The sequence below is a fragment of the Acomys russatus genome, chromosome 4 (assembly GCF_903995435.1).
Source record: "Acomys russatus chromosome 4, mAcoRus1.1, whole genome shotgun sequence".
NCBI classification, from domain to species: domain Eukaryota; kingdom Metazoa; phylum Chordata; class Mammalia; order Rodentia; family Muridae; genus Acomys; species Acomys russatus.
In genome coordinates this window covers 28926456-28932523 of record NC_067140.1, presented here as the reverse complement: position 1 = coordinate 28932523, position 6068 = coordinate 28926456, and positions in this window count along the sequence as shown.

The window sequence follows — 6068 nt, the reverse complement described above, 5'->3', positions numbered from 1 at the left end:
CGGCAGGCGCTCGCGAGGGGACGCCTGAGGCGGGGCTATGGGCGGGACGCGCATGCGCCTCGGAGCGGGCTCCGCGAGCCACTAGGAGAGGCGATTTCTTTTGCGCTTGCGCAGGCCGGAAGTGTCCGGAAGGAGTAGCAAAGGGGAGTGGTGATGGGTGGGTGGTGACCCTGACCGCAAAGGCAAGGTCAGAGGGCTCACAACTGGAAGACGTCGGTTGTACTTCTGTCTACTCTCAGGCTTTGTGGTCGCAAAGTTCAAAGGGTGTTTTCCGTTAGAATTGTCCTGTCTAATGGCCAACAAATACTATCCCTGTGTGGCATAACAATGAATTCTCCCGGTTCTTTTTTTTCGTTTACCACTATCTCAATGGCAGAGAACTTCTCAGCATGCACTAAGCCCCTGGGTTCAATCCTCACTACTGTAAATACAAAGCAACAGTAACAAACTGTGCCCCCCCGGGGTCAGATGAGGAGGCACAGGCCTTAATCCAGCATTTGCGAGGCAGAGACAGGTGGATGAGTTCAAGGCTAGGCTGGTTTACAAACTGGATGCTGGGTAAGCCAAGGTTACACTGTCAAAAAGAATATATATTTTTTTTTATGCCTTCTCTGACCACTCTTAAATTCACTTTATCCGTATTTCCTACCCGTTGCCTTGTGACACCTGTCACTGGAAAATTGTCTTTGACAGTTAAGAATGTCTACTCTGGGCTCAGGAACTGAGATGGCCTTTGTTCACAGTTTTATTTTCAGAGACTGGCACGTACCAGTGCCAATCAGGCTATACAGGCTATTAGAGGCAAAATGGAGAAAAGGCACTGTTCCTACCCAGATTCCTTTGTTCTGTATTGGACAACACTTAGCGCAGGTAGTGTGTAACGCTCAGAATGAGGAACTGAGAAAAGAACTTTGTTTGGAACCTGGCTTTTATTTTGCATCTGTGTGTCTCTTGCCTTTTAAATTTTCTTAGTGTTCATATCTCAATAAGGACAATATTACTAACTTACTTTCTCTGGCTTATTATGAATGTTAAGTGAAAGTGCACATATGGAGTTTTTGAAAAATTGGTTGAAATACAAAGTTAGTTCTAATGCAGCCCTCTGTTCAGCACAGAACTAGCTGATACTGGGAGGCAGTTTGTAAGTCAGGCACATGGGCTTTGAAGTCCAATGGAGCCCATCCAAAGTCTACTTCTGCCAGTTACTGTGTGACCTTATGCAGGTCAACCACTTCTTCAGAACTTTCAGGCAAATGAATATTGTAACATCCACTTCAAGACATCTCAAGTACAATAATATCCACCTAGCCCGGCACACATGTTGAAATACAATAGTAAAATGGTAGCTATTAGAATTATAAGAAACTTACAAGTTTCTCCTAACTAAACACAGGTACTTCCCAACATCAATTAGAAGCAGAGAGGTCATTAATTAGTAAGATGATCTGTCCATTGGTGGTGCAAAAAAAAGAGAAAAGTCCATTGTTTCTGTCCTAGTTGCCTATGAGCAGTGAGAAGCTCAGAGAACAACACGGGGCTGAGTGGTGGGACATCTGAGGCTGCTCCACACATTCCAATGAAGTTTTGGGCGGACATCAGAAGAGGAGGGAACTGAAATCAGAATTATAGGTAAGAGAAGAGCACAATTCAGCACCATGCTCTCCCTCAAAGCGGAGATAAAATGTACATCCTACTGCAAAGCCTCCCCAAACTGTCTGATTCAGAAAAGCACAGTTCCCCCGGAGTAACTCTGGAGTGCTAATATAAGAATAAAGGCATGTGATCATCAGGCAGGGAAAATAATATTTTCTGGGCTAACAAGATGACTCAGCAGGTACAATCATTTGCCATGGAAGCCTGGTGACCTGATCTCAACCCCCCAAAACCCAAGATGGAAATTGCCTTCCGACTTCTCCCTTACCACAATAGAATGCCCACGAGCCCACATTCATACACAATTAAAAAAAAATTCTCCTCCCTCTCCCTACTTCCTTCCTGACGTGGTTTTAATAAGACAGCCCCCCTCCCCCCCACATAGGTTCGTTTATCTGAATGCTTAGTCATCCGGGAGTGGCGCTATTTGAGAAGGGTTAGGAGGTGTGGCTTTGTTGGACAAAGTGTGACTCTGGGAGTAGGCTTTGAGGTTTAAAAAGCCCACGCCAGGCTCGGTTCTCTCTGTCTGCTGCCTGTGAGTCAGGCTATAGCACTCCACTGCCACTCAGGGCCTGTGTGTCTCCACGTTCCCGCCACGATGCCCATGGACTAACCCCTGAAACTGTAAATGGATCCCAGCTACATGCTTTCCGTTTAAGAGATGCCTATGCCTTGGTCATGGTGTCTCTTCACAGCAATAGACTGTGACTGTTATGTCAAGATTACCCAGATCTCCAGACCCCCAAAAAAAGACCACCAGGACTCGATAACGATGCAATGTACACAGGGTCCTGTATTACCGGGTCAGAGCTTCGGCTCACAATCCTTCCTGATGCAGCAGGATAGGAGAAAGACACTGGACCTTCAAGGGTAATGGGTTTATAAGGAAAAGCTGTAATTAGGGGTGGGGGTCACAGGGAAGTAAGGACAAAACCATAAGTGGGGGGTTGTGAGTCTCAGGAATGTGGACCTTCAGGCAGGTTGGGCCCACGAGGCTGAATCTCCAGGGAAGTTGTTTTTCTCAGAGGATCATTGCACATTAATTGTATCTAATTGTATTGTTTTTATGGTTTTTTGAGACAGGGTTTCTCTGTGTAGTCTTGACTGTCCCGGACTCACTTTGTACACCAAGCTGGCCTTGAACTCACAGCGATTGGCCTGCTTCTGCCTCCCAAGTGCTGGGATTAAAGGCGTGCGCCACCACGCCCGGATTGTATCTAATTGATCAGGTGCAGTTTCTGGAGAGTGCTGGCAGGTGTCATTCCCAGACCGCAGGGAGAAGGGCACCTAGGGGACAAGTTCTCATACAGACCATCTTTAATTGTAGAATATAAATTATATATATGGCACTAATTTTGCCCCTACATGACAATGACTAAGACACTATAATCCCTTTTTCTTTCTGTGAGACGGGGTCTCACTCTGTGGCCCAGGCTGCCTCTGGACTTGTCAGCCTCCTGCTTCATCAGTGAGGTCTCCCCTTTCGCCGCATGGGTTTGGAGGGCTGAATACAGGTCATCAGGCTTGGCAGCGAGTGCCTTAACCTATTTAGCCATTTTACCAGACCTTTGCTTTAAAAGACCTTTGCCTGCCCTTGTGGAGTCCCCACAGTGGATACTACTATAGAGACCAGCTTAGCCCCCAGAGTTGGTGTTGGCCTCTGTATCATTACATTTGCTACCATCATAACACCCGGACCAAAGGGGCTTACAGAAGAAAGAGCTTATTTCGGCTTTCAGTCCCAGGTGAGTCCATATTGGAGGAGGAGGCATGACAGCAAGAGCGGGAAATGGGGAGGGATCACATTTTCAACCGCAAACACAAAACAAAGAGACAAATCGCAGTGATGCTCCTCCGGCTTGGCTCTACCTCCCCAGACAGTGCACCAACCAGGGGTCAAGTGTTCAAGTACATGAAGCTGCGGGGGACCTTTGTGATCCTCCCGAGGCAGCGCTGAGAGGGTACAAGCAGACACTGCATCCTCACTAGAAGCCCATGCTGACTGGGATGTGATCTGTGGAGGAAGCCTCTCTGCACACTGGATGGCTGGATTTGCCTGCCATTTCATCCTGGGTGCTTGAAAAGGAAGGGAGAGCCGGGCGGTGGTGGCGCACGCCTTTAATCCCAGTACTTGGGAGGCAGAGGCAGGCAGATCGCTATGAGTTCGAGGCCAACCTGGTCTACAAAGTTAGTCCAGGACAACCACAGCTACACAGAGAAACCCTGTCTCCAAAAACCAAAAACAATAAACAAACAAACAAACAAAAAAAAAAAAAAGAAGAAGAAAGAAAGGGAGCCCCTACCCAGGTCTAGCCAACTGTTAGAACATTCTCCACAGTTGAGTGGAGAGTGTGATATGACTTTCTCACGTACTCTGGTGCCTCACATTTGACCATGTCCCCTGGAGGGGGAGACCTGGTGGCACTCAGAGGAAGGACAGCAGGTTATCAAGAAGAGACTTGATACCCTATGAGCATATACAGGGGGAGGTAATCCCCCTCAGGAACAGTCATAGGGGAGGGGAGTAAGGGGAAAATGGGGGGGGGGGGGGAAGAATGGGAGGATACAAGGGATGGGATAAACATTGAGATGTAACAAGAATAAATTAATAAAAAAAATAAAAAATTTAAAAAAAGGGGGAATGAGCACCCTCTTTCCACTTCTTGCTAGCGCTTATCTGCCCACACACCCAGCCATCAAGATGCACAAGCTTAATATAAAGCCTCCAGTGAGACCAGAACACTGTGAAGGAAGGAATGCGTGACATGGCTAGGCTCTCTTTCCTTGGCAGTACTTTGGAAGGTTTTATCCGGGGAATGCAGCCATTCCTTTTTTTTTTTTTTTAATTAGGTAGGCCAGAAGAGGGCGTTAGATCACATTAAACATGGTTGTGAGCCACCGTGTGGTTGCTGGGAATTGAACTCAGGACCTCTGGAAGAGCAGTGCTCTTAACCTCTGAGCCATCTCTCCAGCCTGAGTATGGCTATTTTTGTATCTTTCTTTTTTAGTTTTTTTCCCCCCTGAGACAGGGTTTCTCTGTGTAGCCCTGGCTGTCCTGGACTCACTTTGTAGACCAGGTTGTCCTTGAACTCACAGTGATCCACCTGCCTCTGCCTCCCAAGTGCAGAAATTGTAAATTTATGCACATGAGTATTTTGCCGGCGCGCGCGCCTGTGTGTGTGTGTGTGTGTGTGTGTGTGTGTATGTGTGTGTATTCATCAAGTGTGTATGTGAGGTCCAAGGTAGTCAGAAGAGTGCCTCCTTTTGGGCACTAGGAACCTAGCCTGGGTCCTCTGCAAGAACAACAAGTGTTCCTAGGTTTTGGACTATCTCTCCTGCCTGTTTTGTAAACATTTCCCAAAGAGTATACTTTATAACGAAGTTAAAGAATTTTTCCTGAGTTAACGGTTGTAAGGTGGCTTTCTGAGGAGCATTATTTAGCTCAAGGAGCAAGGAATGCAAGGGACACAAAGCCACAGTGTGCTACACTGTCTAGGAGCACTGTCTGGGAGCACTGCCACAGTGTGCTACACTGTCTGGGAGCACTGGCTTGAGCTTGTTCCCGTTGCTGATACCATGTTTCAAGAAGCTGATGCGACCTTCACCTCCATACGTAGCGTCAGATGACCTTGAACTCCTGATTCTTGCAAGCACCACTGTGCTTGGGAGCATCTGTTTTCTATTGTAACAAATAATCACTAAAAAAAAAAAAAATCACTGTGGTGGAGTCTGTGTGTGTAAGAACACAAGGTTACCAACTTTTCTAAAGTGGTTGTAGCTTATTTGTTGGTCAGTTGGTTGATGTTTGTAGTCCCTGGGATTTTTGGTTGGTTGGTTGGTTGGTTTTGAGGCAGGGTTTCACTGGTTCTGGGCTGCGATGAGGACAGACTGGACAGCTGTCCGGCTTCTTCCCTGCTCTCCATGCCATCTGCAGGTCTCACGTTCAGCCTTTCCCTCCCTGACCACACAGGAACAGGTGGCCTGTCCCTGTCAGTCCCTATTCCTGGGGCTTCAGAGCTCTCCATGGCCTTGTAGGTAGTTTCTGCTTCAAATAACACAAATCTTCATTCAAGTGAGCTACATAATAAAGCAGACTTGTTTGGTGGCAGGAGGACCTGACTTCAGGCCTCCTCCTGAGTTGGATGAGTCTCTCAAAGGCCTGGATGCCAGTGGATGGCTCTTCAGTTACGGCCATACACATTGCACCCCTTACAGTGGACTACAGAAACGTGTTCTTTCTAATGTTACATACATCATATATCGTTACATAGTACATATTACATATCATATAACATACTGTTCTATGCTATATATTATAAAAGGTTATGTTTTATATAGCTATATAATATATTATATGTAATAAAAAGAGACCAGTATTCCCTATATTTCTCTGCTCTTCCTCCTTAGGTTGGCAG